Below are 22,515 nucleotides of genomic sequence, written 5' to 3'. Positions count from 1 at the left end.
GCATAATGTCCTCAAGATTCATCTATACAAATTGATTTTTAGATATTAAAGCAATTTGCATTCCTGGAATAGATTTCATTTGGTTATTGTGGGTAACATTTTTAATATATTATTGAATTAAATTTGTCAAAATTTTGTATAGGATTTTATGTCTATGTCCATATTGTCTTCTGTGTTTTCTTTCTTGTAATAGCCTTGTTTGACTTTGTATCAGAATTATGGACTCATAATATGAGTTGAGGATTCCCTTTATTTTGTTTTTGGTTTTTTGTTTGTTTGTTTTTGGTCCTCTGGAAGAGTGTGGGTAAGATGTGTAAGATTGGTATTATTGGTTTTGGTATTATTTTGCCATATTTTTGTGTGTAAAAATTACCAGAGTAGCACCTGGGAAAATTTTTGTTGGAAAATTTTTAGCTACGTATTCAATGATTTGATAGACATAGGATTAATCAAATTTTATATCTCGTGTACATTTTGGTAAATTCTTTTAAAAATTATGTCCATATAATTTCACCAAAATATCTAATTACTGGTTTTAAATAGTTTATAATATCTGTTCTATTTTTAATATCTTTAGGATCTAAAGTGATGTTCCCTTCTTCAGTCCTGGTGTTGGTAATATATGTACTCTCTGTTTGTTTTCTTGATTAGGTTTTCTAGGACTTAACATTTAATTTTTTTAAAAAACCCACCTACTTTTATAGAGCTAATTTCTTTTTCACTAATTTATGCTCCTTTATTTTCTTCTATGTATTTTATTTGGATATGATTTTCTGGGGTTTTTTTCTAGCTTCTTGGAATGAAATCTTAGATAAGCAATGTTCAAGAATTCTTTTTTGCTAATAATTGTATTTAACACTATACATTTCTTTAAAGTACCTGTTTAGCTGTATCAAATAGATTTTTATCACCTTTATTGAGACATAAATGATATACAACAATTTGTACCCAGTTTAACTTTACATTTTGATAAGTTTTGGCAAACTTATACACCTGTATAGCCACCACCACTATCAAACAACGTTTTTCTCACCCCCAAAATTTTCTGTATTCTTTCCCAGACAATGCTTCCCACTCTGTCTCCAAAAAATCATAAATCTACTTTTTGTCAGTATAGATTAGAATTATCTTTTCTAGACTTTCATACAAATGGAATGATACAGCATACTACTTTTCTGTGTCTGCCTTCTTTCTCTTAGCATAACATTTTGAGATCCGTTAATATGGTGTGTATCAGTGTTTCATTCTCTTATTGCTGAGTAGCATACCGTTATGTTAATATATGACCACAATTGATTAACTCACTCGATGATGGGCAATTGTTCCCAGTTTGGGGTTATGATGAATAAATCTGCTATGAACAGTCATATACAACTTTTGGTGTAGACATATATTTTTTCATTTATATTGCATCAATTTCTAGGTTTGGAGTTGCTAGTTCATACGATAAATATATATAAAGCATTTGTGGATTTTCTATTTATTTATCTATTATAGATATCTAGTTTAATTCCAATGTGATCAAAGAACACACTATATTATTATTATTATTATTATTATTATTTTGAGACAGAGCCTCAGTCTGTCACCTAGGTTGGAGTGCAGTGGCACAATATTGGCTCACTGCAACCTCTGCTTCCCGGGTTCAAGTGAGTCTTGTATCTCAGCCTCCCGGATAGCTGGGATTATGGGCGTGTGCCACCACGACCAGCTAATTTTTTTGTATTTGTAGTAGAGATGAGGTTTCACCATGTTGGTCAGGCTGATCTCAAACTCCTGACCTCAAGTGATCCACCTGCCTCGGCCTCCCAATGTGCTGGGATTACAGGTGATGAGCTGCCGTGCCCGGCCTCATACTATATTATTTTAATCCTTAGAAGTTTGTTGAGACTTACTTTATGGCGCAGCCTCTATTTTTTGGTTAATGCTCCATATTCACTTGAAAATAACACGAAAGTAAGAATTTTCACTTGAAAATTCTGCAATTAGATGTTAATGTTCTATAAATATTAATTAGATCAAGTTGGTTAATAGTTTTCTTCAAATCTTCCACATTCCTAGTGATTTTTTTTTCTTTGTGATGGAGTTTCGCTCTTGTCATCCAGGCTGGAGTGCAATGGTGTGATCTCGGCTCACTGCAACCTCTGCCTCCCAGGTTCAAGGAATTCTCCTGCCTTAGCCTCCCGAGTAGCTGGGAGGTGCATCCCACCACATCTGGCTAATTTTTTGTATTTTTGTAGAGACGGGGTTTCACTGTGTTAGCCAGGATGGTCTCGATCTCCTGACCTCGTGATCCACCTGCCTCGGCCTCCCAAAGTGCTGGGATTACAGGCATAAGCCACTGCACCTGCCCAGTTTTTAAAATAAATATTTTTAACTTTTCCCATTTTAATTTCGAGTACAGTAAATATCAATAGATATAATCTATATAAAACTCTTTGGGTTCCTCAATAATTTTTAAAAGTGTAAAGCAGACCGAGTGTGGTGGCTCATGCCTGTAATCTCAGCACTTTGGGAGGCTGAGGTGGGCGGATCACCCGAGGTCAGGAGCTCGAGATCAGCCTGACCAACATGGAGAAACCCCACCTCTACTAAAAATACAAAATTAGCCGGGCGTGGTGGCACATGCCTGTAATCCCAGCTACTCGGGAGGCTGAGGCAGGAGAATCGCTTGAACCCAGGGGCAGAGAGGTTGCAGTGAGCTGAGATCATATCATTGCACTTCAGCCTGGGCAACAAGAGCAAAATTCCGCCTCAAAAAAAAAAAAAAAAAAATGTAAAGCAGTCCTGAGACTGAAATGATTGAAGATAATAGCCCTTTAAATTCCCTATGAATTTTTGACTCATTGGAACACTCTTGAAATTAATATTTTGCCATTTCAAAGCAATGAAAAAAACTGATAATTTAATTTCATTTACTCCTTGCCTTTTGTTCCATTGTTGTCATAGATCTTTATTTCTATATTTATTTTAAACTCCCAAAGATATTATTACTATTATTGTTTTTAAGCAATGTCTGCTTATATTTACTCACATATTTAGCTATTTTCGTGCTCTTAATTCTCTCCTGAAGCTCCTTGTTCCAGTTGCTGTCATTTTCCTTCTGCCTGATTAACTCTTCTGGCATTTTATCATAGTCTTCCAGTGGATTCTCTCAGCTTTTCAGATGTATATTACATTCATTTAGGAGGATAATTTCTCTTGAAATAGAGTTCTAGGCTGCCATTTGTTTGTTTGTTTTTGTTTGTTGGTTTTTGTGGGTTTTTTTGAGACGGAGTCTCGCTCTGTCACCCAAGCTGGAGTGCAGTGGCGCGATCTCAGCTCACTGCAAGCTCCGCCTCCCGGGTTCACGCCATTCTCCTGCCTCAGTCTCCCAAGTAGCTGGGACTACAGGCGCCCGCCACCACTCTCGGCTAATTTTTTGTATTTTTAGTAGAGACGGGGTTTCCCCGTGTCAGCCAGGATGGTCTCGATCTCCTGACCTCGTGATCCACCTGCCTCGGCCTCCCAAAGTGCTGGGATTACAGGTGTGAGCCACCGCGCCTGGCCGGGTTTTCTTTTTTTTAAGCATCTAAAATAAAATGACATCCCATTGTCTTCAGCTTCCAGAGTTTCTACTAAAAGGTCTATTGTGAATTGTGAGTCCCATTGTTTTCTCTCTATCTGCTTGTCAGATTTTCTCTTTGCTGTTAGCTGTCATAGGTTTTACTGCAATGTGCCTGGGTGTGCAGGGGTTTTCTTTGCTTTTGAATCATACTTGGGGTTTGTAGAGCTTTTTGAGACTGTGTTATGATGTCTTTCATCAGTGTGGGGAAATTCTCACCCAGGTTTCTTCAAATATTGCTTTACCTCGTTTTCTCTCTAATTCTAGGTTTCCAGTTATAGATAGCTTAGGACTCTTCACCATGTTCCAGATGGCTCTTATGGTTTTCTGTGTCTCCCATTCTTCTCTATCTATCTGCGTCAACCTGGATACTTTCCACTTACCTGTATTTCTGTTATTATCCTGTTTTTAATCTATTAAAACCATATTTTGAATTACTCATTTTACTCAGATGTTTTATTTCTGGAATCTTAGTCTTCCTTTTATATGGATTCTATTTATTTGCTAAAATTCTTCATTCTTTTTTCTCTTTTGAATATATTATTTATTTTAAATAATATTTATTTAAAAATCCTTGGGTGTTAACTGCAATAGATGAATTGCTTCTGGGTCTGTAGCTATCTGCCAATTGATTCTTTCCCCCTGCGTGACTTCTAATATTTCATTTGATGGCAAACATTATACTTGAAAAAATTATAGATACTCCTGACTTATCTTCCTCTAAATAGAGCTAAGTCTTATTTTAGCAGACAATTAGAATACCAGTAGATCATGCTGATCGACTACAGATGGTCCCCAACTAATGATGGTTTGGCTCACAATTTTTTGACTTTACGATGGTTTATTGGGGTACTAAATGTATTTTTGACTTATTTTCGACTTAAGGCGGGTTTATTGGAATGTAACTGCATCGTAAGTCAAGGGACATCTGTGCCTTTATATGGTTGTGTTCCTGTAAGCAGCATCTACAGCCTGGGAACCAAGGAGTGGGAACAGGAGAGTCCTTGCCCACCATCACTCCCAGCCACCCAGCTGAGGGTTATGTGCTTCCCTATCCCACAAACCTCCGTTCTGTAGGTTTAGAGGTCGAAACAATTCCCTTGGGAAACACATCAAGAGTTCTTTTGAGCTGTAAACTACAGCTGCTACCAAGGAGCTAGCCAGCAAGCAGAGGAGTCACCATCCCGACAGGGGTATTTGATCCTGATTATTAGAAGGAAGTAGGGCGATTAACACACAGTGTTAATCACAGTGGGGGAAGGGAGAAATATGTTTGGCACCCAGGTAATGCACTTTAATACTGGAAAGCTCCCTGTACTACCTTGCCCCATTTTCATTGTAAATAGATAAGTGCAGCAGCCATAGCCTGAGAGGCACATGGTGACCAGGGGCTCAGGGATGAATGTCTGGATCATGCCACTGGGAAGCCACCAAGACCAGCAGAGGTGCCAGCGGAGGTTGAGGGGCACCTGGAATGGATAGCAGAGGAGAGCAGCAATTACTGTCAGCTGCAGGGTTAAGACTAGCTGCAGTGGGGACGGAGGCTGCAGTCCATCCCTTGGACTCTTACAAGTTTCTTCCTGGAAAAAGAGACCCACCAGGATCCTAGAGTTGTTTCTCCCAAAACTTATATGAAGAAGTGAATCCAAGTAGTGGAAGGTGTGGCCTGCAGTGGCTGTCAGGTGGTGGCCACCCACGACCCCCTTTCAGAACTGAGGAATTTGTTCTCTAGCTGCTGGGAGTACGGCTTGCAGACAGCCCTCAGCTGAAGAGCATCCCATCGCCCTGGAACACGCGTCGTTCCTGGGACAGCCACAGCCAATGACTAATTGACATAGGGGCAAAGTTCTGGCCCTTCCACTCAAAGTTGGGGTAATTTTGAAGGGCTGTCTCAGTTCTGCAGCTCTTCCTGGCGTCAACTGGCACCCTTACTGAGACTGCATAGCAGCCTAACTTCTCCCTCTACCCAATCCCACTTTCTTCTCTTCTATTCTGCAGGTTGTGATATGAAAGCCTCCATACAAATCTCCATCTCACAACTTTCTGGGGAACCCAACCTGAGTGTCCTTCTCCACCTGTGATACCTCAAAAATCTAGACTTTATTTATGGAACCAAGAGCTAAAATTGCTTCTAATTTTTCACTATTATAAATACCATTTTGATAACCCTGCAGGAAAGTCTTTGCAAACAACCTTAGTTGTTTCCATGGGATCATAAAAAAATGGAATTTCTTAGGCAAAGTAACACATATTGATAAGGCTTTTTAATTCACATGCCCAAAGCTTCCAAAGCTTTGCACACTCACCAGCTGCATGTGGGAGTGCCTTCTGCTCCTGCATCTGTTGCCTGCCTTGGGCAATCACATCCTTGCAATTTTGACATTTCCTTCTCTATATTTGAGAATTTTTGCATCCCATAGAAATCAGAGAAGGCGGCTTTTTCGATTGGCTCCTTTAACTTACTAATAGGCATTTAGGGTCTCTCCATGTGTTTCCATGTCTTTGTGATAACTCATTTTCTTCTTAGTACTGAATACCATGCCATCATTTCTTTCAGTATCTCCTCCTGAAGGATCTTGCTCAATCACTTACTGGCTCTCCCACGTCTTCAGTATTATCTCCAGGGATTCTCTTCCGCAGCCTAGAAACATGTACAAATCTCTCTAGGGTAAAGAATCCCTGTCTTAGTTCATTTGTGCTGCTATAATAAAATACCTGAATAATTTATTTTAAAAAGAGGAATTTATTTCTCTCAGATCTGGAGCCTGGTAAGCCCTAGATCAAGGCGCTGGCAGATTTGGTGCCTGTTGAAGGCTTGGTCTCTGCTTCAAGATGACGCCTTGTTGCTGCGTCCTCACATGGAGGAAGAGATGGAAGGGCAAAAGGGCCAGGCAGCTCTCTGAAGCCTCTATTATAAGGGCATTAATCCTGTCCATCAGGGCGAGTCCTCATGGCCTAATCACCTCCCAAAGGTCCCACCTCTTAGTACCATCACTGTAGGATTTAAGTTACAACATATGAATTTTGGAGGAACACATGCATTCAAACCATAGCAATCCCTTTTTACTCTAGCTCAAGCTGCCATTTTTTTTTCTTACTATCTTTTTGTCATGTCCATGTCAGAATCCCTGGAAGTATGAATAAGGGTTCTACAGACAAGGGGTGTGTGTGTGTGTGTGTGTGTGTGCGTGTGTGTGTGTGTGTGTGTGTGTGTTCCTGCTTTCTGTTCACTTGAGTGAGGGTCAAATCCCTTCTCAGATCAATTAGCCGGAGGATAGGTTGCAGGCCCAGCTCTGATCCCTGTCTCCAGTGTCAAGGAGGCTTTCCCCTAGGTTAAGTCAGTTCTATTGCAGTGGTATTTACCCACCCCACCCCTGGTGGTTCCCTTGATGTTGCGAACCAGTGAAATACAGTGAACAACAACCATTAAATCAGAACCAAACATCAGGGATGGCACACTTCAGCATGAGTTGTAATTTGAATGTTTTCAATGGATCATGCCTCCCTAGCTAGGACAGAAAACACCTTCTTATTAATTCAAATCCCTTATAATTAACCTTTTAATTTATTGCCAAAGAAAAGCTTGGAAATCCTTTAGATTCTTCCACCTTTCAAGAATTTTACATTCAAAATATTTTTGTAGAAATTAGGTCTATGCGCGTTTATGCAGCCAACAGACACATGAAAAAATGTTCATCATTACTGGCCATCAGAGAAATGCAAATCAAAACCACAATGAGATACCATCTCACACCAGTTAGAATGGCAATCATTAAAAGTCAGGAAACAACAGGTGCTGGAGAGGATGTGGAGAAATAGGAACACTTTTACACTGTTGGTGGGACTGTAAACTAGTTTAACCATTGTGGAAGACAGTGTGGCACTTCCTCAAGGATCTAGAACTAGAAATACCATTTGACCCAGCCATCCCATGACTGGGTATATACCCAAAGGATTATAAATCATGCTGTTATAAAGACACATGCACACGTATGTTTATTGAGGCACTATTCACAATAGCAAAGACTTGGAACCAACCCAAATGTCCATCAATGATAGACTGGATTAAGAAAATGTGGCACATATACAACATGGAATACTACACAGCCATAAAAAAGGATGAGTTCATGTCCTTTGTAGGGATATGGATGAAGTTGGAAACCATCATTCTGAGCAAACTATCGCAAGGACAGAAAACCAAACACCACATGTTCTCACTCATAGGTGGGAATTGAATGATGAGAACACTCAGACACAGGGTGGGGAACACCACACACCAGGGCCTGTCATGGGGTGGGGGGAGTGAGGAGGGATAGCATTAGGAGATATACCTAATGTAAATGACGAGTTAATGGGTGCAGCACACCGACATGGCACATGTATACATATGTGACAAACCTGCACATTGTGCATATGTACCCTAGAACTTAAAGTATAATAAAAAAAAAAAAAAAGAAAGAAATTAGGTCTATGAGAACTTTTTTTTCAAACAGAGTCTCACTCTGTCTCTCAAGGTGGAGTGCAGTGGCGCAATCTTGGCTCACTACAACCTCTGCCTCCTGGGTTCAAAAGATTCTCCTGCCTAAGCCTCCTGAGTAGCTGGGATTACAGGCGCCTGCCACCACACCCAGCTAATTTTTGTATTTTTAGTAAAGACAAGGTTTCACCATGTTGGCCAAGCTGGTCTCAAACTCCTGACCTCAAGTGACCCACCCGCCTCGGCCTCCCAAAGTCCTGGGGTTACAGGCGTGAGCTACCGCGTCCAGCCAGTCTATGCAAACTTTTTGTATTTTAAAATGTTAATAATGTCCTTCAAGTTTATGTGTACTGATAAAATTCTCTCATATATTCATAAATCCGATTTTAAAAGGTCTACTTGTCAGATAATATTTTACCATTATTATCTCCTTTTTACTATAAAAGCTGATTTTCAGCAACTAGTTTTAATCCTCAGTTCATCTTATTTCAGATGAAATTTTAATAGGTTTGTTTTGCGTAGTGTTATCCTCGAAGGAAGTCTGAAAATGTTTTGATGTGTTGAAGGATTGAGCAAATGGGTAATCTGATGTTGTTAGGAGGCAGAGATCTCACTGAGAAGAAAGTATATTTAAATATGAAATGAATGAAGGCAAGAACCCTAGAGTGCAAAAAAATCTGGAAGTATTTGAGCTCATGATTTCTTAAAGCGGTATATGTATATGTATGTGCAGGTACCTGAGCACATTTATACAAATCTAAACAAATGTATAGTGTGCATGTACATGTGTACATTTATACAAATCATCTTTACATATGCATATGTATATTTGTGCATATGTGCATATACATATACATGTGTATATTTGCCAGCTCTGTCCACAGTAAGAGAAAACAGGCAAAGGCACAGTAGTAGCAATAAAGCACACCTAGTGACCAGATAATGGTGTCTAATAGCAGTCAAGGCTCTTAGACCAAGGTGCCAGGAGGGTTGCTTTCTGGTGAAGCCTCTCTTCCTAGTCTATAGAGACCCATCTCCTCTCTCTGTCCTCGCATGGTTTTGCCCCTGTGTGCATGTGGAAGGAGAGAGAGAGCTCTGTGTGGTGTCTCTTTCTCTTCTGACAAGGACACTAGTCCAGTTGGATTAGGGCCACTCTACCCTTATGACATCATTCAACCGTAATGACTTCCTTAAAGGCCCTGTCTCCAAATATCATCACACTGAGGATTAGGGCTTCAACATATGAAATCTGGGGAAACACAAGTCAGTTCATAACATGGAGTGTGGCTAATTTCAGCGCTAGATCACAGTAGTTCCAGATAACCCTGGAACATTTTCTTCAGAGAGAAATAAACAATTTTAAGACAAATTTTGGTATGTCACAAGGAAGCCAACTAGCTTAAATGGGTGCCTAGTAGCGACAACTAGGACAGTTTGAACACAAAATGATTAAATACTGATTATCAGACAATAAATAGATAGATTAATAGATAAGAGATGTGTGGTAACTGTTACTTAGAGAAATATACAAGGGCAACTCAAAACGATGCAGAGATTACTAGTGTTGGAAAATTATCATTTTGCCATCATCATAGTGAAGATAAATCAGGCAAGAATCATTCATAAATGTAAAACATTAGGGAACTAGGGGAAGCTTTTTCTGAGGAACAGGGTATTTGTATTGTCTTAAAGTTTCTCCCCTTACACTCCTTATTAGTTTCAAGAGAAAAGACCTAATGATATGTTATAGATATGGGATGAAACCTCACTTGGCAATCAAAATTATTACTACCAAGAGGGTATTTTTTTTTTTTTTTTTTTGAGACGGAGTTTCGCTCTTGTTGCCTAGGCTGGAGTGCAATGGCGGGATTTCGGCTCACTGCAACCTCTGCCTCCTGGGTTCAAGCAATTATCCTGCCTCAGCCTCCCAAGTAGCTGGAATTACAGGCATGCGCCACCACACCCAGCTAATTTTGTATTTTTAGTAGAGACAAGGTTTCTCCATGTTGGTCAGGCTGGTCTCAAACTCCCAACCTCAGGTGATCTGCCTGCCTTAGCTTCCCAAAGGGCTGGGATTACAGGCATGAGCCACTGCGCCTGGCCCATTTTTAAACCAGTTACCACAAAGGACAGATGGACATTGTTTGCCTCTAGTTGTGAAATGCTGAAAAAGACACAGGACCACTCACATAATCTTTTGACTGACAACAAATAAATTGAATCTAATTATGAGCAAACACAAGATGAAGCTAAACCATTTAATATTCTTTTAAAAATGGTGTAGGGATGTGTTTTGTTTTCTTAAAATATGTCAATGTCATAATCAGCACAGAAAAGTTGTAAAAATATTCCAGACTAAAGAAAATAAAAGATATTTGGTAACTAAATGAAGATTAGATCCTGTACTGTAGGGAGAAAAAAGAGAGGATGTGGAGAAATAGGAACACTTTTACACTGTTGGTGGGACTGTAAACTAGTTCAACCATTGTGGAAGTCAGTGTGGCGATTCCTCAGGGATCTAGAACTAGAAATACCATTTGACCCAGCCATCCCATTACTGGGTATATACCCAAAGGACTATAAATCATGCTGCTATAAAGACACATGCACACGTATGTTTATTGCGGCACTATTCACAATAGCAAAGAGTTGGAACCAACCCAAATGTCCAACAACGATAGACTGGATTAAGAAAATGTGGCACATATACACCATGGAATACTATGCAGCCATAAAAAATGATGAGTTCGTGTCCTTTGTAGGGACATGGATGAAACTGGAAAACATCATTCTCAGTAAACTATCGCAAGGACAAAAAACCAAACACCGCATGTTCTCACTCATAGGTGGGAATTGAACAATGAGAACTCATGGACACAGGAAGGGGAACATCACGCTCCGGGGACTGTTGTGGGTGGGGGGAGGGGGGGAGGGACAGCATTAGGAGATACACCTAATGCTAAATGACGAATTAATGGGTGCAGGAAATCAACATGGCACATGGATACATATGTAACAAACCTGCACATTGTGTACATGTACCCTAAAACCCTAAAGTATAATAAAAAAAAAAAAAAAAAAGAAAAAAGAGACATTTTTGTCCTTTGACAAAATTCCATTTTAGACAGTAGGATATACAAACCATTTTATGAAATTCAAATATATGGTAGTTGTGATTAATTTTAGGTGTCAACTCAACTGAATCAAGGAATACCTAGAGAGCTGGTTGAGCATTGCTTCTAGTGTGCGCATGAGGCGGTTTCCAGAGGCGAGTGCCATGTGAGTGAGTGGACTGAGTGGGGAGGGTCTGCCCTCAATGTAGGAAGGCAACATCCAATGGCTTGGGGCCTGGATAAAACAAAAAGGAGAGAAAATGGTTTGGGACACTCTGTCTCCTGCCCCTGGACATTAGAACTCCAAGCTCCCTAGCCTTGGGACTCTAGGACTTACACCAACAGCCTCCTGGGTTCTCAGAACTTTAACTTCGGGCTGAGAATTACACCATCAGTTTCCCTGGTTCTGAGGTTTTTGGCTTCTGGCATCCCAGGGGCTCCAGCTTGCAGACAGCCTGTAGTGGGACTTCTCAGCCTCCATAATCACGTGAGCCAATTCCCCTAATAAATCCCCTTTCATGTATCTATATCTACACCTATATCTGTATCTATCTATCCTATGAGTTCTGTCTCTCTGCAAGACCCTAATATAGTAGCTGATAATTGTAAGGTGGTTATGTAGGAGGATATCTCCATTGTTAGTAAAAACACACTGAAGTGTTTAGAGATAAATAGCCTCAAATCATTGGGAGAAAATATAACGTGCATATATATGTTTGTGTGTGTGTGTTTGTGTACAGAGAGAAAAAAGAGAAAGAGGAAAAGAGACCTTAAGTGTGCACAAATAATAAATCAGTCTAGGTGAATCTGGTTATAGAGTATATTAGTGTCCATTTTAATATTCTTTTGCTTGAAAACTTTGCATTGCAGAATATCCTATTGTTAATGCATCCTTAGGTGCTGTCATCTTAAACTTTCTTTATATTTTTCTCTTGAGGTACTTTCAGTCTTATTCTCAAAGAAAGTTAAAAATGAAAACACAAATGGATACCAAGGAATGCATTAACAGTTATGGGCACATGGCTTTATGGAGGAAATGAGACAAGAATTTTGATGAACATTAGAGGACCTAAATAATGGCCAGCAAACACCATAGGTAAAAATTTTGAGTCCCTCAATTCACAAAAACAAAACAAGGAAAATCTTTCAAAAACTCTCTCTAACCCCATACATGATCTGTGTGTGCTCAGCACAACACACCTTGCTTCTGTCTCCCACCCTCCAGAGGCAGAAGCTGGAGCTCACAGAGAAGTGCCTTGTCGCTGGGCACACACTTCTGTCCAGCCCAGCGCCGGATCATTGTACTTCACCGCCCTTCCCCTAGTTGCCTCTAAATGGGGCACACTGCTGAGTCTCAGTGCTCCCTTGGCCTTCCCTCTCACTCCCCTCCCCCAAGTCCAGGAACACCCTCACCTTGACCTTGACCACCAGGGATGCAGTGTGGAAGCACTTGGATCCCAAGCAGGGAGCCACGGAGGCTGGGCTCACGGCTGAGCTTGCTCTGGTCCAGGCAGGCGCTGCCTCCAGAGCACCTGGATGATGGTTTCAACAAAGTCAGCGTGATTCTTCCGTGGAGACAGAGAGGCAGTCAGCCAGAGAGATGGGAGGCTCTCAATCGGCCGCCATACTCCAGAGGCTCAAAGAGGAGATGGGGCAGTTACCAAGTCCCCAGAGCAACTCTGGTCCTCAGCTCGCTACCACACTCCTCCATTCTCCACGACGATGCTCAGCAAGGATCAGGCGCTGCTGGGTGCTCTTTTGGAAAGGTCTGAACTGCTCTGATTGCCCTGGGACTCGCCAAAGATGGGTCCAGGCCCTCAGAAACTGGGGGTCAGGAGAAGGCACCTGTAATTGGAGAAACGAGACTCCTCCCTTGACTGGCCTCATAGCAAGGGCGGCAGAAGACCAACTTCTAATGAGAAGCACCCGGAACCCGGGGTTGGGGGCAGAACCTAGGGTGGGAGGACTTGAGGACGCCCATAGGATCGCACTGCCCACCCTTCCCCACCTGGGCCCTCAGGAAGTGCCTTACAAAGAGGTGATTCAGCATCTCATGGCAGTAGTCGTTGCATAGTTGTGCCAAGCTGTTGGTGGCAAAGGTGGTAAAGCCGTGGGCGTGGAGCAGGCCTGGCAAGATCAGGAAGCCAAAGCACAACCGTAGGGGGCTCGCAGAAGAGGTTTCCCCAAAGCCCAAAGTGATAACATTCCTGCCAAATCCAATGAATAGCAGCCTGCGGTCCTCGCATGACCCCTGTGAGCCAGAAGAAGCCGAAACCCCCAGACGCCTGGGGGTGAACATGACGCTGGGTGGAGCGCAGAGCAAGGCCGCCCCCCTGCAACACACCTGGTGGGCCCTGTCCTGCTTCCTGCGCTCTTTGTGAGTCCACACAAGCAGAAAGTCCAAATGAGAGGAGAGGGGCAGCCCAGGGCACAAATTCTACTGTAGAGGGGGAAAGCCTGCAGCACAGATGGTGGACACTCCTTTTTGGGAGGGGACAGCACTCCTTGGATGCAGGAAGAGTCCCTCCCACAGTCAGGCACTTTGGGAAAGGGCGGGGGCAGGCCTGCGAGGGTTTTACACAGAATTAGTTCACCAGAATCCTCCCACCCCGCCTGGGAGGTCAGAGGTCAAGGCTCACCCCAACACAGTCAGGATCAAGTGGATCCCGAGTCGAGTCCCTGATAACAGTAGTGACTTCCTCCACTCTGCCACCACCCTCACCCCAGGTAGATGAGTCACTGCACAGCATGACAGCCCCCATAAAAGGGGCTCCTCCTCAAAACGTTCCTTTCTTGAAAAGTACTGATCTGCACGTTTTTATGAATCAATAAATGCACTTGCTTTGTACCAAGGGGCTTTAAGACATCCCTGGATGTTAAGAAAAGAACCTACTAAGATGGTGATCTGGTGGTTCCTGAGGTCTACATGCTTGATATTCAGAAACTCAGCGCCGGTTGTGATCTTCAGCCTTTATTTATGAGCTCATCTTGCAGTGACCTGCAGGCAAAGGGGGAAAATCCTGTGTTGCCCTGAAATCAGTTTCCAGGCATCAAGAACCTGCCCTCTTGATGAAGCGAGGTCAGTCAGCCCAGCCCCAGGGCTGTCTCCAACTCAGAGTCTCACCCCTTTTATCTTTTATCCTCTGTCCCTTTGGACTCTGTCCAAATGTGTGCCTGGGTTCCCCCAGCCACACACGCTGGCCCATGATGTCAGAGCATTCTGGGTGCTTAGTAGTTTGGCTCTCTTAGTCTGTTTTCTGTTGCTTGTAACAGAATACCTGAAACTGGGTAATTTATAAACAAAAGGCTTTTGTTTCTTACAATTATGGAGTCTGAAAAGGCCAAGGCCAAGGGGCTGCTGGTGGGGACGTCTTGCTGGTGGGGACTCTGCAGCATCCTGATACAGCACAGGGCATCATGTGGCAAGGGGGCCGATGGTGCCAGCTCAGGTCTCTCTTCCTCCTCATAAAGTCACTAATGCCACTCTCATGATAACCCATTAATCCATTAACCCACTAATCCCTTAATTCATGAGCAGAGCCTTCTTGACCCAAATCACCTCTTAAAGACCCACCTCTCAACACTGCCGCATTAGGGATTAAATTTCAACATGAGTGTTAAGTCTCTTGAAGGTGCTGAAACCTCATGGGAGAAACCCCTGATGGGTTTGATACTGGTTTAATGCCTGCCAAGATGCCTGGCCTAAATACCCATGCCTGCAGAGGGGAGGAGCCCAGGTCTCTCTTTAGAAAGCTGGGGAGGGCCAAGCGGGGTGGCTCACACCTGTAATCCTAGCACTTTGGGAGGTAAAGGTGGGTGGATCATGAGGCCAGGGGTTCGAGACCAGCCTGACCAACATGGTGAAACCCTGTCTCTACTAAAAATACAAAAATTAGCTGGGCGTTGTGGCAGGCGCCTGTAATCCCAGCTACTCAGGAGGCTGAGGCAGGAGAATTGCTTGAACCCGGGAGGCGGAGGTTGCAGTGAGCCAAGATCGCGCCACTGCACTCCAGCCTGGGAGACAGAGCAAGACTCTGTCTCAAAAAAAAAAAAAAGAAATTTCTGTGCAACTCATCAATATGGGATAATATTTTGAAACAAGTGGAAAATTAAATAAGCTTTCCAACAAAAAATTCTGACAAAAAAAGAACACTCGCATTGCCTTTGCTTACAACAAAGAAAAACAAAAATAAAAGTTTTTTTCTCTTGCAAAACATAATTTGCAAGTATGTTTAAAGACAAACTTTTACAAGACAAGTGAATGTATTTTCCAATTTTGAAAATGAACAAAAAAGAAATGAGACAGTAATAATGTATAATCCGGGATGTTACGAGGAGATTACAGACATCCTAGTTTCACCATTGGATTGGAGATAGACACATTTTTCTTTCTTTTTTGTAGTGACGGGGTCTCGTTGTGTTGCCCAGGCTTGTCTGGAACTCCCGCACTCAAGCGATCGTCCTCGGCTTCCCCAGGTGCAGGGGTCCCAGGCGTCAGCCCGCGCCCCGCCAGCGATAGACAAAATCAAACTGAACCTCCTCAGATGCTGAATATTCCGAAGGGGAAAGTTCGCTCAATGAACACACCTGATTTACAAAACTCAGCCACTGGCTCTGTACCATCTGTAACAACTTAAGCAATCGGTTAGAGCTGGCCCCTCCCTCCTCAGCCGTCACGGCTATTTCCTCACAGAGGACGCGGCCCTGGATCTTCCGAAGCCGAAGCTGTGTGGCGCTTCCCGAATGGGCTCAGAGGGAACGAAGCTGGTGTAGGCTCCCAGGATGGGCGTCAGCAGCTGCAGACGGAACACGCATGCGCCTCACGCAGGGCAGAAAAGGCGGAGTCTGGCGCCCTCCTGCGGCGTCGGGGCGCAGCACAGGCACTTTATCTCTGGGCCACTATCCCCCTATTCTAATCACTCCAGCACCAAAAAAATTTTAAAAATTACTCCTCTCTCCCACTTTTTCTTCCCTCCACCCACATTGCACCTAAGTAACAGACAACTGTGCACAGACCTATGCCCCAGGGCACACTAAAATTATTCAAACTGGCCAGGCGCGGTGGCTCACACCTGTAATCCCAATACTTTGGGAGGCTAAGGCAGGCAGGTCACAAGGTCAGGAGTTCGAGACCAGCCTGGCCAACATGGTGAAACCTTGTCTCTACTAAAAATACAAAAATTAGCTGGGCGTGGTGGTGTGTGCCTGTAATCCCAGCTACTGGGGAGGCTGAGGCAGGAGAATGTCTTGAACCAAGGAGGCAGAGGTTGCAGTGAGCTGAGATTGTGCCACTGTACTCCAGCCTGGGTGACAGAGCAAGACTCAGTCTCAAAAAAAAAAAAAAGATTATTCAAACTAGCCAATTCCGAATCCACTTACCATGCCTCATCATTCCTTCCCATGGAAACCACAATAAATGCTCTTGGCCACAGTTCCCCACTCTCTGCCTCCTGACCAATCCAGTGCTTCTTCATGGGGATCCCCATAGCATGGAATACCCGCTTCTGTTGGGATCTGTATTACAAACTATCTTTTCAATGCCAGTCATCTTCTGATCTATTGGACTTACTATACTTAAATAATAATAACACCTATATTAAAACATGCCCAAACTCACATACACCACTTCCATTTTACTTATGAATTACTGCTAGACTTGCTTGACCTCATGACTTAAAGCATCTGATGGAACCTAGCTCATGATAAACAGGTCTGGTCAAGGTCACATGATGTTCCATGGTCAAGTTCTTTACAAGTGTCATGCTAGGAGCTGATCTTTGAATGGCATATAATTCTGTGCTGAAGATGACAAGACCTCTTCTATAATCCAAGGGGTCTATATTGTGATTCACATGGTGGGGCTTGCCATAAACTCCACATGGTGTCTTTTGCAGCCCAGATACCTCTACTACTATAACAGCTGCTGGGTCATATGGCCCAGGTGGAAGTGCTGCTTGAACTACAGCCTGGACCTGCTGCCCAGCCTTTTTCTGCTCTGTGCCCCACTCAGAGCTGACAGCATTCCATGTCATGATTCTTGCTCAAGTTAGAATGTTCTGCCTTTGAAACCCAAAAGGTCTTACCAAGGATTGTGCTTCCTTGTTAAGAGGTAGGAGTGTAGGCCAGGCATGGTGGCTCACGCCTGTAGTCCCAGGACTTTGGGAGGCTGAGGTGGGCGGATCACGAGGTCAGGAGTTCTAGACCATCCTGGCTAACACAGTGAAACCCCGTCTCTACTAAAAATACAAAAAAATTAGCTGGGCATGGTGGCACACACCTGTAGTGCCAGCTACTCGGGAAGCTGAGACAGGAGAATTGCTTGAACCCGGGAGGCAGAGGTTGCAGTGAGCTGAGATCATGCCATTGCACTCCAGCCTGGGTGACAGAGTGAGACTCCATCTCAAAAAAAAAAAAAAAAAAAAAAGGTAGGAATGTGAAACACAATAATCCACCCTCCGTATTGGAGACCATTGCTGTCATGCCCCTAAAATGTTACTGCTGTAGTAGGCCCCTGAAATTGTGTAGGATCCATCTCCACCCTCTGTAGTGCTTGTCTTTTACCAAGGCCTCCAACTTACCTGCCATGTCTTGCTCACCTGGCAGATGAACACACTTGCCAGAGCAAAGCCTGGATGCCATGTAATTGAGGATGTCTCAGTCTGTTCTAGCAAAATGATTGGAGCAAATTCTTGTTCCATCTTTTATAATAATCCACTGTCATCCTCAAAATCCATATGGGTTTGGGAAGGGCCTACTGTTGAATCAAATGGGGATACAATGAGGACTGCCATCTGTACCTTTTAGGTCATTAAGAGAGGCATGAATCTCTGCCATTCCCTCTGGAAGTGACACTTCTTATGTCTTGGCCAAGGAAGGGGTAGGGAAGTAGTTTCAGAGTATTCCACTTGGCCTTTTTGGTAGCTCTTACCCTATAGGCCAAGGAACTAATTTGGTTTGCCAACAATAAGTACATCCATTCCAGTTATACATTCAAGGTCTTTGGAAATTACCACTGAATAGGGCAACGAATCCTGTGGGCCTGCCGTGAGATAGACTTTCATGGACTACCTGGCTCCCACACTTCTCCATTCTAACATAGAGGCCATCATGTTGCCTAAGGTCCCTAAGTATCAATGTCAACTCAGAACCTTTTCTTTTTTTTGAGACGGAGTCTTGCTCTGTCGCCCAGGCTGGAGTGCAGTGGCCCAATCTCGGCTCACTGCAAGCTCTGCCTCCCGGGTTCACGCCACTCTCCTGCCTCAGCCTCGCAAGTAGCTGGGACTACAGGCGCCCATCACCACACCTGGTTAATTTTTTTGTGTTTTAAGTAGAGATGGAGTTTCACCATGTTAGCCAGGATGGTCTCGATCTCCTGACCCCGTGATCTGCCTGCCTTGGCCTCTCAAAGTGCTGGGATTACAGGCATGAGCCACCGCACCCAGCCAACTCAGAAACTTTATCCAGCAGCCTTGAAACTTCTGGGTACTCCCTTTTTCCTGTATACCTGAATAAATGGCCATAGGTCCCTTTGGGTGGGAGGGGGCTGGGAAAATCATTACCGCATATATTCATGGTGGTGAGATAGGGTCCTGACTTTGGAATATTTGGCTTCTTCAGTCATGGGTTCTGGGTCTGAAAATGGCAGTGATCATTGCATTTTATTAGCCTCAGTTTTTTGATTATCGATCCTTTATTTCACTTGACCATATAAACTGATTACTTCCCTGTTGTTTGCCCATATTTCTTGTCTTTAGAGACACTATGTCCTATTAATCTCCTCAAAAGTTCTCTGAAGATAAAGCGCCTCTTCCCCTTTCCCTCTCCCCATCTTCCACTTTAATCTTATTGCTCATTATGTGAATTGAGCTCACCTTATTTCTGGAGCCATCCCCAGGGAGCCCCAGTCTTGTAACAAATCCCCTACTGTCAGCCTCAGCCTACAGAGGACAGCTACCACAGAGGACAGCTACCACAGAGTTTCTCAGTGATGCTGGTGCCTCTCTCTAGCACATTCTTTATTGCAGCAGATGATCTTCCAGACTTTCCAATGAAACATAGACAGCTGGTAAGTAGAATAGGGAGAGTATACTATTCTAGTATGCCCAGTTCCCTGAGCCTTTTAACTTATTTTACCTTTTGTCAAGCAATTCTGACATTTTCTGCTTAACATGAGCCATGTATTTCTCTAAATTTCTCTAATCCCCATCTCCTAGCATCCTTGCCAGAGTGTTTGAAAGCACAGAAGTGTGCTTTCTTTTTTTCTTTTTTCTTTTTTCTTTTTTTTTTTTTTTGAGACGGAACCTTGCTCTTGTTGCCCAGGCTGGAGTGCAACAGTGCGATCTCAGCTCACTGCAACCTGCACCTCCCGGGTTCAAGCAATTCTCCTGCCTCAGCCTCCTGAGTCGCTGAGATTACAGTCACCCGCCACCACGCCTGGCTAATTTTTTGTATGTCTAGTAGAGACAGGGTTTCACCATGCTGGCCAGGCTGGTCTCGAACTCCTGACCTCAGGTGAGCCGCCTGCCTCAGCCTCCCAAAGTGCTCGGATTACAGGCATGAGCCACTGTGCCTGGCCAGGAATGTGCTCCTTTTCAATAAACTCTCTGGTACTCAAATATATGTTTTACCTTCTTGATCCAGCATCCTCAGGGTCCAGTCTCATACATACTGTCCTGGTTCCTACAGATACATATAAACTAGGGCCTGTAGTAACTTCAGAGGATGGTTCTTTTCCTCTCTTATCAAGCCCAGAATTTCCCCTGTTGGGTTTTTTGGTGACTTAATTCTAGTTATTGGTCTAGTGGATGGGGCAGGGAGAGGAAAGGGTAGGTAGATCCTGAGGGGGTGCGGGTTGTATTGCAATGTAGAGGCCTCAGTCTGCATCATCTTCAAGCAAGGCAGAGCCCTAGCTTTAGACTTGGAGGAGTGGGCCACTTTAGCAAGCCCAGGAAATTCAGAGTGATTGGTGTTTGGAGGTGTCTGCTTGCATAAATCAAAATGTCCCCATCCCAAATCTCAGAGTTCTACTCCTTCCCAGCAGGATCCTGACCTTGGCATAGCAAACTTGCTGGGATTTAGAATTCAAACTTAGCTGAAGTTAGGGTCTGATTCTCAGCTGTTTTGCTATCAGGCTTCAAGAAGTCTTCTGATGCTAACATTTTCCCTTAAATTTGTCACTGATCGCCATCATTGTCAATAGCTCCCGGTAATAGCCATTCAATTCCATCATCTCTAGAATTACCACTTCCCCCAATGTTATAAAGATCTGAGATATAGCACCCACCAATGCATTCCCTTCTGTCAACATTCCACCTCAGTTCAACACCACTGACAATTTTAACAATTACATTGCTACAACCTGACATATGCTATCATTTTCATTACTCTGCCAATCACAAGTCATAGGGCCCTCCCTCGTTGTCAGCTAGGTGGCAGGTAACTCAGTTTCAAAATTCCATTTTATGGCTAATGCCTGTAATCCCAGCACTTTGGGAGGCCAAGGCGGGCAGATCACCTGAGGTCAGGAGTTCAAGACCAGCCTAGACAACATGGCAAAACCCAGTGTCTACTAAAAAATACAAAAATTAGCCGGGTGTGGTGGTGGGTGCCTGTAATCCCAGCTACTCGGGAGGCTGAGGCAGAGAGAATTGCCTGAACCCAGGAGGCGAAGGTTTCAATAAGCTGAGATTGCACCACTACACTCCAGCCTGTGCGACAGAGCAAGACCCCACCTCAAAAAGAAAACAATTCCATTTTAGAGTTTGTGTTCTTGGAACAACTGCTGGTATCAACTGGTGTAGGGCAGATTCCCTATAAATAGATTCTGAGATGGAGAATTGCATACGAGGTAATTACTGGGTAGTGTTCTCTAGAAAAAATGCCTGTACAGGAGTGATATAAGGATAACTGGACAGAGTAATAGGTTTAAATGCTGTATGACTGCAACAGAGGCCTCGGTTGGTCTCACAGGAAACTCTTAAGCCAAGATGGCCCTTTATAGAGGCCGCAAGTTGAAGACAGGGGGCCAGATCTTTGAGGCCTGCACTGAGCAGTCTTTGGATATGGACTTCTCCCGGGGAGAAGATGTGACTTGTGAGAGGCAGCCCCCAGCAGTTAGGACAACTCCCAAGGAAGTATTTTGCTGTGAGCCATCAGCAGCTACTCACCCGGCAGCTGCTGGGATGGATGCCTCAACCCTGAAGGAGGATCCTGGCAGCACCACAGTGTGCACTATAGGGTGTATTAAATTTCCAGCTTTGGTTGTTTGTTTATGTTTTCCTCCCTATAGGTATGTCAGCTATTGCTTTGTATCTTTTGAGGCCTTATTGTCAGGGACATACTGTGTATTTATGATAAATGTATCTTTTCCATCAAGCACTCTTATTTATTCCCTTGTAATCTTCTCAAATTCTAGCTTATCAGATATTAGAATTATTACATGTATCAGTCAGGGTTCAACCAAAAAAGCAGAACCAGTAGATATTTAAGATACTTGTGGCAAGGAGTTGGCTTACTCAATTGAGGGGGTGACTAGGTGAGTCCAAAGTCCATAAGAGCACCCCATTGGGAAGGGCAGGCTGGAAGCTGTGGTACGCTGATGGAGTTTCTTCTCCATCAGGGAAACGTCAGTTCTTTTTTGAAAGCTTTTAACTGATTGAATCAGGCCCACCCAAATTATCTAGGATAACCTCCCATACTACTTAGTCCAACTGGGTTTATGGGCTTCAATCTCATCTACAAAATGCCTTTACAGCAACACCTAGATTCATGTTTACTTGAATAGCAAGAGACTGTAGCCTAGCCAAGTTGACACATCAAAAGACCATCACACTCCCCAAGTTTCTTTTTTTTTTTTTTTTTTTTTTTTTTTTGAGATGGAGTCTTGCTCGTGTCGCCCAGGCTGGAGTACATGGAGTGCAGTGGCACGATCTCAGCTCATTGCAACCTCCACTTCCCGGGTTCAAGTGATTCTCCTGCCTCAGCCTCCTGAGTAGCTGGGATTACAGGTGTGCAGCACCACACCAGGATAATTTTTGTGCTTTTAGTAGAGACGGAGTTTCACCATGTTGGCCAGGCTGGTCTCAAACTCCTGACCTCAGGTGATCCACCTGCCTCGGCCTCCCAAAGTGCTGGGATTACAGGCGTGAGCCACCGCGCCCGGCCCAACTTTCTTTTTGTTAAAATTTTCCTGGTGTGGTGATATTAAGACTCTTTGACAGTCCTCCTCCACCCCCACAGGATTCTGCCTCCATTTGATTCTGTGTAGGCTTGTGATTGCTTTGACCAAGAGTCTGACAGAATTGGTGCTAGGTGACTTCCAA

The 22,515-nt window shown here is 43.6% G+C and overlaps 1 long non-coding RNA gene across 1 annotated transcript; it reads right to left on the bottom strand.

The window, feature by feature from the left end:
* Positions 1–5,853: 5,853 nt before the first annotated feature.
* LOC129469916 (uncharacterized) lies at positions 5,854–16,010 on the bottom strand. The gene is made up of 5 exons (XR_008653119.2): positions 15,782–16,010; positions 14,088–14,192; positions 13,227–13,401; positions 12,608–13,039; positions 5,854–6,245 (listed from the first exon to the last, which is right to left on the bottom strand). It is a non-coding gene; the product is annotated as an uncharacterized lncRNA (long non-coding RNA).
* Positions 16,011–22,515: the final 6,505 nt, after the last annotated feature.

This window comes from Symphalangus syndactylus, chromosome 20 (genome assembly GCF_028878055.3).
Source record: "Symphalangus syndactylus isolate Jambi chromosome 20, NHGRI_mSymSyn1-v2.1_pri, whole genome shotgun sequence".
NCBI lineage: Eukaryota > Metazoa > Chordata > Mammalia > Primates > Hylobatidae > Symphalangus > Symphalangus syndactylus.
Note: the sequence above shows the minus strand (reverse complement) of the source record. Positions and strands in the feature narration are given on the sequence as shown.